Raw genomic sequence first — 14,256 nt, forward strand, 5'->3', positions numbered from 1 at the left:
AAGAAGGTAAATTCCGTTGAAGAATCCTCTTCCTTGAATGATAAAGTTGATGCTATTATGTCTATGCTTGCGAATGATAGGACTAATGTTGATCCTAATAATGTTCCATTAGCTTCATTGGTTGCCCAAGAAGAACATGTTGATGTAAACTTCATTAAAAATAATAATTTCAACAACAATGCTTATCGGAACAATTCTAGTAATAACTATAGGCCATATCCTTATAATAATGGTAACGGTTATGCTAATTCTTATGGGAATTCTTACAACAATAATAGGAATACACCCCCTGGACTTGAGGCTATGCTTAAAGAATTTATTAGTACACAAACTGCCTTTAACAAATCTGTTGAGGAAAAGCTCAATAAAATTGATATTCTTGTTTCTAGAGTTGATAGTCTTGCCTCTGATGTTGATCTTTTGAAATCGAAAGTTTTGCCTAATATGGATATTGAAAATAAAATTGTTACTACAGAAAATGCCATCCAAGTTAGAATTAATGAGAATATAAGATTAATGGCTGAACTACGTGCTAGGTGGGATAGAGAAGAAAATGAAAAACTGGCTAAAAAGGAAAATGTAGCTAAAGTTTGGACTATTACCACCACTAGCAATGCTAATGACTCATATGTTGCTGCACCTCCTACTATCAATGGTAAAATAATTGGTGTTAGCAATGCTTCTACTCCTAGTGCAAAGCGCGCAAAATTACCTGAAACTGCTAAAACTGCTGAAACTGCTTGTGATAAAACTGCTGAAATTTTTTCCAACCTTGGGGATGATAATCCCATTGCTTTAGATTGTAATGATTTAGATTTTGATGATTGCCACATCTCTGAAGTTATAAAGTTCTTGCAAAAACTTGCTAAGAGTCCCAATGCTAGTGCTATAAATTTGGCTTTCACAAAACATATTACAAATGCTCTCATAAAAGCTAGAGAAGAGAAACTAAAACTTGAAACTTCTATTCCTAGAAAGCTAGAGGATGGTTGGGAGCCCATCATTAAAATGAGAGTCAAAGATTTTGATTGTAATGCCTTATGTGATCTTGGTGCAAGTATTTCTGTTATGCCTAAAAAAGTCTATGATATGCTTGACTTGCCACCATTGAAAAGCTGTTATTTGGATGTTAATCTCGTCGATAATGCTAAAAAGAAACCTTTGGGGAGAGTTGATAATGTTCATATTATGGTTAACAATAACCTTATCCCCGTTGATTTTGTTGTCTTGGATATTGAATGCAATGCATCTTGCCCCATTATATTGGGAAGACCTTTTCTCCGAACCGTTGGTGCTACTATTGATATGAAGGAAGGTAATATTAAATATCAATGTCCTCTCAAGAAAGGTATGGAACACTTCCCTAGAAAGAGAATGAAGGTACCTTATGATTCTATCATTAGAACAAATTATGATGTTGATGCTTCGTCTCTTGATGTTACTTGATACACACTTTCGCGCCTAGCCGAAGGCGTTAAAGAAAAGCGCTTATGGGAGACAACCCATGTTTTTACTCCAGTATTTTTGTTTTATATTTGTGTCTTGGAAGTTTTTTACTACTGTAGCAACCTCTCCTTATCTTAGTTTTAAATTTTGTTGTGCCAAGTAAAGTCTTTGATAGAAAAGTAAGTACTAGATTTGGATTACTGCGCAGTTCCAGATTTCTTTGCTGTCACGAATCTGGGTCTATCTCCCTGTAGGTAGCTCAGAAAATTACGCCAATTTACGAGCATGATCCTCAGATATGTACGAAACTTTCATTCAATTTGAGCATTTTCGTTTGAGCAAGTCTGGTGGCCTAATAAAATCCATATTTACGGACTGTTCTGTTTTGACAGATTCTGTCTTTTATTTCGCATTGCCTCTTTTGCTATGTTGGATGAATTACTTTGATCCATTAATGTCCAGTAGCTTTATGCAATGTCCAGAAGTGTTAAGAATGATTGTGTCACCTCTGAACATGTGAATTTTTATTATGCACTAACCCTCTAATGAGTTGTTTCGAGTTTGGTGTGGAGGAAGTTTTCAAGGATCAAGAGAGGAGTATGATGCAATATGATCAAGGAGAGTGAAAGCTCTAAGCTTGGGGATGCCCCGGTGGTTCACCCCTGCATATTATAAGAAGACTCAAGCGTCTAAGCTTGGGGATGCCCAAGGCATCCCCTTCTTCATCGACAACATTATCGGGTTCCTCCCCGAAACTATATTTTTATTCCGTCACATCTTATGCACTTTGCTTGGAGCGTCGGTTTGTTTTTGCTTTTTGTTTTGTTTGAATAAAATGGATCCTAGCATTCACTTTGTGGGAGAGAGACACGCTCCGCTGTTGCATATGGACAAATATGTCCTTAGGCTCTACTCATAGTATTCATGGCGAAGTTTCATCTTCGTTAAATTGTTATATGGTTGGAACTGGAAAATGATACATGTAGTAACTCTAAAATGTCTTGGATAATTTGATACTTGGCAATTGTTGTGCTCATGTTTAAGCTCTTGCATCATATACTTTGCATCCATTAATGAAGAAATACTTAGAGCTTGTTAATTTGTTTGCATATTTGGTTTCTCTAGAGTCTAGATAACATCTAGTATTGAGTTTTGAACAAAAAGGAAGACGGTATGGAGTCTTATAATGTTTACCATATGACTTTTATGTGAGTTTTGCTGTACCGTTCATCCTTGTGTTTGTTTCAAATAACCTTGCTAGCCTAAACCTTGTATCGAGAGGGAATACTTCTCATGCATCCAAAATCCTTGAGCCAACCACTATGCCATTTGTGTCCACCATACCTACCTACTACATGGTATTTATCCGCCATTCCAAAGTAAATTGCTTGAGTGCTACCTTTAAAATTCCATCATTCACCTTTGCAATATATAGCTCATGGGACAAATAGCTTAAAAACTATTGTAGTATTGAATATGTACTTATGCACTTTATCTCTTATTAAGTTGCTTGTTGAGCGATAACCATGTTTCGGGGACGCCATCAACTATTCTTTGTTGGATATCATGTGAGTTGCTATGCATGTCCGTCTTGTCTCGAAGCAAGAGAGATCTACCACCTTTATGGTTGGAGCATGCATATTGTTAGAGAAGAACTTTGGGCCGCTAACTAAAGCCATGATTCATGGTGGAAGTTTCAGTTTGGACATATATCCTCAATCTCATATGAGAATAATAATTGTTGCCATATGCTTATGCATTAAAGAGGAGTCCATTATCTGTTGTCCATGTTGTCCCGGTATGGATGTCTAAGTTGAGAATAATCAAAAGCGAGAAATCCAAAATGCGAGCTTTCTCCTTAGACCTTTGTACGGGCGGCATGGAGGTACCCCATTGTGACACTTGGTCAAAACATGTGCATTGCAAAGATCCGGTAGTCCAAGTTAATTAGGACAAGGTGCGGGCACTATTAGTATACTATGCATGAGACTTGCAACTTGTAAGATATAACTTTCATAACTCATATGCTTTATTACTACCGTTGACAAAATTGTTTCATGTTTTCAAAATAAAAGCTCTAGCACAAATATAGCAATCGATGCTTTCCTCTTTGAAGGACCATTCTCTTTACCTTTATGTTGAGTCAGTTCACCTATTTCTCTCCACCTCAAGAAGCAAACACTTGTGTGAACTGTGCATTGATTCTTAAATACTTGCATATTGTACTTGTTATATTACTCTATGTTGACAATTATCCATGAGATATACATGTTACAAGTTGAAAGCAACCGCTGAAACTTAATCTTTCTTTGTGTTGCTTCAATACCTTTACTTTGATTTATTGCTTTATGAGTTAACTCTTATGCAAGACTTATTAATGCTTGTCTTGAAGTACTATTCAAGAAAAGTCTTTGCTTTATGATTCACTTGTTTACTCATGTCATTACCATTGTTTTGATCGCTGCATTCACTACATATGTTTACAAATAGTATGATCAAGGTTATGATGGCATATCACTTCAGAAATTATCTTTGTTATCGTTTTACCTGCTCGGGACGAGCAGAACTAAGCTTGGGGATGCTTGATACGTCTCCGACGTATCGATAATTTCTTATGTTCTATGCCATATTATTGATCATACCTACATGTTTTATGCACACTTTATGTCATATTCGTGCATTTTCTGGAACTAACCTATTAACAAGATGCCGAAGTGCCAGTTCCGTTTTCTCGCTGTTTTTGGTTTCGAAATCCTAGTAACGAAATATTCTCGGAATTGGACGAAACGAAGACCCAGGGGCCTATTTTTCCACGGAGCTTCCAGAAGACCGAAGAACACACGAAGTGGGGCCACGAGGTGGCGACACCACGTGGCGGCGCGGCCCAGGGGGGGCCCGCATCGCCCTATGGTGTGGCCCCCTCGTCTGGCCCCCGACTCTGCCCTTCCGCCTACTTAAAGCCTCCGTCGCGAAACCCCGATGCGAAAAACCACGATACGGAAAACCTTACCGAGACGCCGCCGCCGCCGATCCCATCTCGGGGATTCGGAGATCTCCTCCGGCACCCTGCCGGAGAGGGGATTCATCTCCCGGAGGACTCTACACCGCCATGGTCGCCTCCGGAGTGATGAGTGAGTAGTTCACCCCTGGACTATGGGTCCATAGCAGTAGCTAGATGGTTGTCTTCTCCTCATTGTGCTTCATTGTTGGATCTTGTGAGCTGCCTAACATGATCAAGATCATCTATCCGTAATTCTATATGTTGTGTTTGTCGGGATCCGATGGATAGAGAATACCATGTCATGTTAATTATCAAGTTATTACACATGTGTTGTTTATGATCTTGCATGCTCTCCGTTTCTAGTAGAGGCTCGGCCAAGTTTTTACTTTTAACTCCAAGAGGGAGTACTTATGCTCGATAGTGGGTTCATGCCCGCATTGACACCGGGGAGTGACGAAACCCCTAAGGTTGTGTTGTGTCTGTTGCCACTAGGGATAAAACATTGGCGCTATGTCCGAGGATGTAGTTGTTGATTACATTACGCACCATACTTAATGCAATTGTCCGTTGCTTTGCAACTTAATACTCGGAAGGGGTTCGGATGATAACCTCGAAGGTGGACTTTTTAGGCATAGATGCGGTTGGATGGCGGTCTATGTACTTTGTCGTAATGCCCAATTAAATCTCACTATACTTATCATGTCATGTATGTGCATTGTTATGCCCTCTCTATTTGTCAATTGCCCGACTGTAATTTGTTCACCCAACATGCTTTTATCTTATGGGAGAGACACCTCTAGTGAACTGTGGACCCCGGTCCATTCTTTTAATACTGAAATACAATTCTGCTGCAATACTTGTTTTTACTATTTTCTCTGCAAACAATCATCTTCCACACAATACGGTTAATCCTTTGTTACAGCAAGCCGGTGAGATTGACAACCTCACTGTTTCGTTGGGGCAAAGTACTTTGGTTGTGTTATGCAGGTTCCACGTTGGCGCCGGAATCTCCGGTGTTGCGCCGCACTACATCCCGCCGCCATCAACCTTCAACGTGCTTCTTGGCTCCTCCTGGTTCGATAAACCTTGGTTTCTTTCTGAGGGAAAACTTGCTGCTGTGCGCATCATACCTTCCTCTTGGGGTTGCCCAACGAACGTGTGAAATACACGCCATCAATCAGCATCCCCAAGCTTAGTTCTGCTCGTCCCGAGCAGGTAAACGATAACAAAGATAATTTCTGGAGTGACATGCCATCATAACCTTGATCATACTATTGTAAACATATGTAATGAATGCAACGATCAAAACAATGGTAATGACATGAGTAAACAAATGAATCATAAAGCAAAGAATTTTCATGAATAGTACTTCAAGACAAGCATCAATAAGTCTTGCATAAGAGTTAACTCATAAAGCAATAAATCAAAGTAAAGGTATTGAAGCAACACAAAAGAAGATTAAGTTTCAGCGGTTGCTTTCAACTTATAACATGTATATCCCATGGATAATTGTCAACATAGAGTAATATAACAAATGCAATATGCAAGTATGTAAGAATCAATGCACAGTTCACACAAGTGTTTGCTTCTTGAGGTGGAGAGAAATAGGTGAACTGACTCAACATAAAAGTAAAAGAAAGGTCCTTCGCAGAGGAAAAGCATCGATTGCTATATTTGTGCTTTTATTTTGAAAACAAGAAACAACTTTGTCAACGGTAGTAATAAAGCACATGTATTATGTAAATTATATCTTACCAAGTTGCAAGCCTCATGCATAGTATACTAATAGTGCCCGCACCTTGTCCTAATTAGCTTGGACTACCGGATCATCGCAATACACATGTTTTAACCAAGTGTCACAATGGGGCACCTCCATGCCGCCTGTACAAAGGTCTAAGGAGAAAGCTCGCATTTTGGATTTCTCGCTTTTGATTATTCTCAACTTAGACATCCATACCGGGACAACATGGACAACGAGATAATGGACTCCTCTTTAATGCATAAGCATGTGGCAACAATTAGTATTCTCATATGAGATTGAGGATATATGTCCAAAACTGAAACTTCCACCATGATTCATGGCTTTAGTTAGCGGCCCAATGTTCTTCTCTAACAATATGCATGCTCCAACCATTAAGGTGGTAGATCTCTCTTACTTCGGACAAGACGGACATGCATAGCAACTCACATGATATTCAACAAAGAGTAGTTGATGGCGTCCCCGGGAACATGGTTATCGCACAACAAACAACTTAATAAGAGATAAAGTGCATAAGTACATATTCAATACCACAATAGTTTTTAAGCTATTTGTCCCATGAGCTATATATTGCAAAGGTAAAGAATGGAAATTTTAAAGGTAGCACTCAAGCAATTTACTTTGGAATGGCGGAGAAATATCATGTAGTAGGTAGGTATGGTGGACACAAATGGCATAGTGGTTGGCTCAAGGATTTTGGATGCATGAGAAGTATTCCCTCTCGATACAAGGTTTAGGCTAGCAAGGTTATTTGAAACAAACACAAGGATGAACCGGTGCAGCAAAACTCACATAAAAGACATATTGTAAACATTATAAGACTCTACACCGTCTTCCTTGTTGTTCAAAACTCAATACTAGATATTATCTAGACTTTAGAGAGACCAAATATGCAAACCAAATTTAGCAAGCTCTAGGTGTTTCTTCATTAATGGGTGCAAAGTATATGATGCAAGAGCTTAAACATGAGCACAACAATTGCCAAGTATCACATTATCCAAGACATTTTACCAATTACTACATGTAGCATTTTCCGTTTCCAACCATATAACAATTAACGAAGCAGTTTCAACCTTCGCCATGAACATTAAAAGCTAAGAACACATGTGTTCATACGAACCAGCGGAGCGTGTCTCTCTCCCACACAAGCATTTATTCAAACAAAAACAAAAACAAAAACAAACCGATGCTCCAAGCAAAGCACATAAGATGTGACGGAATAAAAATATAGTTTCAGGGGAGGAACCTGATAATGTTGTCGATGAAGAAGGGGATGCCTTGGGCATCCCCAAGCTTAGACGCTTGAGTCTTCTTAAAATATGCAGGGGTGAACCACCGGGGCATCCCTAAACTTAGAGCTTTCACTCTCCTTGATCATATTGCATCATACTCCTCTCTTGATCCTTGAAAACTTCCTCCACACCAAACTCGAAACAACTCATTAGAGGGTTAGTGTACAATAAAAATTAACATGTTCAGAGGTGACACAATCATTTTTAACACTTCTGGACATTGCATAAAGCTACTGGACATTAATGGAACAAAGAAATTCATCCACCATAGCAAAAGAGGCAATGCGAAATAAAAGGCAGAATCTGTCAAAACAGAACAGTCCGTAAAGATGGATTTTATTGAGGCACCAGACTTGCTCAAATGAAAATGCCAAAATTGAATGAAAGTTGCGTACATATCTGAGGATCACGAACGTAAATTGGCTTAATTTTCTGAGCTACCTACAGGGAGGCAGGTCGAAATTCGTGACAAAGAAAGAAATCAGTAATCTGCGCAGTAATCCAAATCTAGTATGAACCTTACTATCAAAGACTTTACTTGGCACAACAATGCAATAAAACTAAGATAAGGAGAGGTTGATACAGTAGTAACAACTTCCAAGACTCAAATACAAAATAAAAGTACTGTAGCAAAATAAACACATGGGTTATCTCCCAAGAAGTTCTTTCTTTATAGCCGTTAAGATGGGCTCAGCAGTTTTAATGATGCACTCGCAAGAAATAGTATTTGAAGCAAAAGAGAGCATCAAGAGGCAAATTCAAAACACATTTAAGCCTAACATGCTTCCTATGAAAAGGAATCTTGTAAATAAACAAGTTCATGAAGAGCAAAGTAACAAGCATAGGAAGATAAAACAAGTGTAGCTTCGAAAATTTCAGCACATAGAGAGGCATTTTAGTAACATGAAAAGTTCTACAACCATATTTTCCTCTCTCATAATAACTTTCAGTACCATCATGAGCAAACTCAACAATATAACTATCACATAAAGCATTCTTATCGTGAGTCTCATGCATAAAATTATTACTCTCCACATAGGCATAATCAATTTTATTAGTTGTAGTGGGAGCAAATTCAACAAAGTAGCTATCATTATTATTCTCATCATCAAATATAGGAGGCATATTGTAATCATAATCAAATTTATACTCCATAATAGGCGGCACTAAAAGACCACTATCATTATAATCATCGTAAATAGGAGGCAAAGTATCATCAAAGAAGATTTTCTCCTCAATGCTTGGGGGACTAAAAATATCATGCTCATCAAAACCAGCTTCCCCAAGCTTAGAATTTTCCATATCATTAGCAACAATGGTATTCAAAGTATTCATGCTAATATGTTCCATGGGTTTTTTAATTTTCGCATCAAACCATCCATGTCTTAAATCAGGAAATAGAATAAGAAGCTCATTGGTGTCCATTATGCCAAATTAGTGTAAACAAGAAACAAAAAGATGCAATTGCAGGATCTAAAGGAAATAGCTTCGAGCACACACACAACGGCAACAGAAAAGTACTTTACCTGAGACCGGAGTATGAGAGCCTTTTACCTTTCCTCACCGGCAACGGCGCCAGAAAATAGCTTGATGTCTACGGGTGCTTCTATTCTTGTAGACAGTGTTGGGCCTCCAAGAGCGAGAGGTTTGTAGAACAACAGACAAGTTTCCCTTAAGTGGATCACCCAAGGTTTATCGAACTCAGGGAGGAAGAGGTCAAAGATATCCCTCTCATGCAACCCCGCAACCACAAAGCAAGAAGTCTCTTGTGTCCCCAACACACCTAATAGGTGCACTAGTTCGGCGAAGAGATAGTGAAATACAGGTGGTATAAATAAGTATGAGCAAGTGGCAACGGCACCAGTAAAAGTGCTTTGCCCGAGACAGTAAACAAGCAGTAGTAACGCAGCAGTAGTAACGCAGTAAAATAGTAAACAAGCAGCGATAGCAGTATTTAGGAACAAGGCCTAGGGATTAGACTTTCACTAGTGGACACTCTCAACTTTGATCACATAACAGAATAGATAAATGCATACTCTACATTCTCTTGTTGGATGATGGACACCACTAATTGCGTAGGATTACACGAACCCTCAATGCCGGAGTTAACAAGCTCCACAATATTCAATGTTCATATTTAAATAACCGTAGAGTGCATGATAGATCAACACAACTAAACCAAGTACTAACATAGCATGCACACTGTCACCTTCACACTATGTAGGAGGAATAGATCACATCAATACCATCATAGCAATAGCTAACTTCATAATCTACAAGAGATCATAATCATAGCCTACGCCAAGTACTAACACGGATGCACACACTGTCACCATTACACCGTGCAGGAGGAATAAACTACTTTAATAATATCACTAGAGTAGCACACAGATAAATTGTGATACAAAACACATTGCAATCATAAAGAGATATAAATAAGCACTTCACTATGCCATTCATAACAGTGAATAAGTATTCTCGTGAAATATAGCCTAAGAGACACACACGGTGCACACACTCGTCACCTTTACACACGTGGGACAAGGAGTCTCCTGGAGATCACATAAGTAAAACCCACTTGACTAGCATAATGACATCTAGATTACAAGCATCATCATATGAATCTCAATCATGTAAGGCAGCTCATGAGATTATTGTATTGAAGTACATAGGAGAGAGATGAACCAAATAGCTACCGGTACAGCCCCGAGCCTCGATGGAGAACTACTCCCTCCTCATGGGAGACAAGCAGCGTTGATGAAGATGGCGGTGGTGTCGATGGAGGAGCCTTCCGGGGCACTTCCCCGTCCCGGCGGCGTGTCGGAACGAGACTCCCGTCCCCCAGATCTTGGCTTCGCGATGGCGGCGGCTCTGGAAGGTTTCTCGTACCGTGGCTTTTTCGTATCGAGGTTTTAGGTCCAGGGGCTTTATATAGGCGAAGAGGCGGCGTCGGGAAGGCGACGAGGCGGTGACACACTAGGGGGGCGCGCCCCCCCTAGGCCGCGCCGCCCTATCATCTGGGGGCCCAGTGGCCCCCCTCTGGCGACTCTCGGGTGTTCTGGAAGCTTCGTGGAAAAATAGGATTCTGGGCCTTGATTTCGTCCGATTCCGAGAATATTTCCTTACTAGGATTTCTGGAACCAAAAACAGCAGAAAATAGGAACTGGCCCTTCGGCATCTCGTCAATAGGTTAGTTCCGGAAAACGCATAATAATGACATAAAGTATGCATAAAACATGTAGATATCATCAATAATGTGGCATGGAACATAAGAAATTATTGATACGTCGGATACGTATCAACGGGTCGTTGGCCCGATCTTTCACGATGCACCTCCTTGATCCATAGGATCCGATAAGTCTCCCAATCACGTGTGCGATACACGTAACCTGAAGATGGGGAACGCCAATCCGGCGAGCAACTCGACGAAGAACGCCGAACCTCTTGCGGGATAGACACGCCAAGCTCGATAACCCTCGACAGTTCGTGGACCTTCTCGCACGCACGATCACCCTTGATAGACTCAAGAACTATCACGCCTTTATTGATAGATAACTGGACGAACGTCCAAGACACCGTCACGCATGCCGATCCCATAGGAACGGTGATAGTATGAACTCAAAGTTCTACATATTCTGATTTAAATCTAGTCTCCCCCTAACCCTAGCCGCACCACCTCCTTATATGAGGGGGAAGGTGGCCGGCCAGCCCCTATTGGGCTGGGGCGCCCCACTATGGGCCTAACCTAGTTGGGTTGGACAAGCCCAAACCCAACAGACACAGTAATAACCCTAATTGGCCCACCACATGACCTGGCTACATTATTCCTTAATAATAATACTACGATACAATACTGGTACAACCTTAGACTTAATCATCGTATCAAGGGCTGTTCTAGTGTACCAGGCTGCCTGGATGTCCTCATCAGGTTTGGGAAAAGATAAGAATTACATGTTTCTGTTGCCAATGAGCGCATGAATCATTTAATTTTAGCAGGTCTCACCCTGAACTGACTACCCTCTCGAAAGGTTTGTGTGGGGCTTAGTTAAATGTGCATTAGAAGTTGACTCCTCACATGTGTCCTTACTTATGGTGGATAGCTAGTTGAAAATTTACATGGATGGGACTTAACGACAGCGAAAATTCTTTTAACAACTTTTTTTGACACATATAAATTGAGAAACTTCGTTTATGTTTATGTTAACAACCTTTTGAATGACCCCACACATAGGTGATTTTCCAAATTTTCTATTGATGCATTCTACTGTTATGTAAAAATGGACTGACATTTTGTTGAAAGCGGTTATATTTTTCTTTTATCCAAATATGTGTAAATAGTCTCTTTATTAATTAATACAACACTATGGGGTTTTTGTTCTGGACTTTGTAATAAAAATCAGTACATCTAGGCATTGACAAGATGAAAACTAGTGATCAATAATCTGTTCAACATAACAAAAGATTGGGTTCATGTTATATCAAAAGTTCCTCTTGAAAGATCGGGATACGACGACTAGAGGGGGTGTTTCTGTTGTGATCGGATACGTCAACCACCTAGAGCTTCAATCATATTCATGGAACTCTAACTCCTTGGAATCTTTTTTTAGGACAACTCCTTGGAATCAATTCTTCACCAGATGAGGCGCTAGATTCATTACATGTTCCATTCAGGCCGCAACCTTGCTTCAAACAACCACATGTTAAAGGTAGAATGTGAATCTTTTCTAGAAGACTAATTACTCAAGACACTTCCAATGATTTGTTCCGGAAAATATTTTGAGTAATATTGAGCAAACAACAAGTTTCATGTTTAGCTTTGAAGATCCAACCCCCGCTTGGTGGTTGTCCCTATTTGACTCGAAGATATAAAAACACAATTATTATCTTCAACCTTTTTCAGCTTATGAGTACTCAAGCATGTCGGTTCCAATCCGTGCTTCAAGCGAGCATGTGCATTTAGATCTTCAACCCGTACTTGTTTCAACTCTTTTTAAGGGGTCGTCATCACCGTGGATAAACAAATTTTGGAGACTATTGTTTTGTGTGTTAACTCGATAAACATACTAGTCTCTTAACGGTATTTTTTCTACCTCCAACCCAAAGAAGCCACACCTTTCTTATTATCAGATGTTATCTACCACGGTCAAAACTATTATGCAGAGAAATAATAAAGAACAAGCCAAGTAAAATCTCACTATGGTAAATTATTCATTAAATACTGAGCAAATCCTAATTTGTACCCTCTATTTGCCAAAATTTCACACTAGTATCAACAACAAAAATTAAGCAACCCTACCTAGTGCTTATTTCCACTCTCATTGGTTAGTTTGTGCCAAATCAGACAAATGGACCAAGTTAATAGGTTAATTTCATTTGGTTGTCCTATTCCTCTTCTCTACTAATGTACATACTTTCTCAAAAAAAAAAATATAAGGCCACAAAAAATTAATAAATAACACGATTAATTATATTGAAATTCTCTCATGTTCAGGGCTAATTAAACATATTGTGTGTGGTACCTCTTTCTCTATGGATGCATGCAGCTTTCGTATTAATGAGCACCATCCCACAAGGTAGATATTTAATAAAGTTTCTTATTTAGTTTCACTGGTCTTATATAGATGCAAAATATAATTTTTAATATTAATTTTATTATAGTACATGAATAGAGGGGGTACTATCCAGTAATTACAGATCCTAGCCCGATGAGTGAGCAACATCCGTTAGGGTTAACAGTTCAATACTTACTGGCAAAGAAGATCCCCGAACGAAAAGGCATCATTGGATAAGTATCGAGTGATAAAAAATGAAACTTTTTGGTACCAAATCAATTAATATAAAATAAGACTTCTAAATATCAAATACCACTTCTAGGGCCTTTTTGATTCATACGATTCGTATAGGAATTGTGTAGGATTTAGATCCTATGAGAATTTTCCTAAACTAGTTGTTTGGTTCATATGACATACGGGAACTGATCCTATAGAAATCTTGAAGTGCAATTCATATAGGAATAAAACATTAGGTCATACCTCATGGAAAATTTCCTTTGACACAATCAAACACAACTCATCTTCATATATGATTCAACTAGCCATGACATCTCAATACTATGCTTTTTATATTTCTATGATTTTCCTATCCTATGAATCAAAGGAGCCCCTATAGTTTGAACATGTTCGTCTTCTTGGTTCTACTAGTGGGTCACTGGATTTTTATATAAAGTGAATGTTGTATGGCACGATTTTATCGGCTTCACGTTGAGATAAAACTTTAAAACGGTGATCTCATAATTTGTAAAAAGAAAGAAGCAAATTCATGATATGCTTGTGTAGGGCCAAGGAAAATGGACCGCCCATCTTCTGATTTTTATGACTAGATTCTTTCTTTTTTTTTTGAAAAAATCCACCTATGTATTGATAATTGTCCATAGTAATAGAAAGAACTAAAAACTAATAAAAATTATAAATAGATCCTTACACCAAATCGTGATTACTACATACACCGGAGAGGCGAAGGTGCTCTGGCATCCTCGCCACATCATCACTGGAACCGGACAAGGCTTGTAGTAGTAGAACTTGTTACAGTAGATAAATGAGAAATAATCATGCTAAAACTCCAAAGGGCAAGCACACGAACACGAAAACCGGCTTGATCCGAGGAAATCCGCGAGACACATTACAGCAGCGGTATGAAAGTGGGGGCGACAACACAGGTGAAGTGCAGAGTCCTACCTTTCAGGATGAAAACCCAAGGTC

This window comes from Lolium rigidum, chromosome 6 (assembly GCF_022539505.1).
Source record: "Lolium rigidum isolate FL_2022 chromosome 6, APGP_CSIRO_Lrig_0.1, whole genome shotgun sequence".
NCBI lineage: Eukaryota > Viridiplantae > Streptophyta > Magnoliopsida > Poales > Poaceae > Lolium > Lolium rigidum.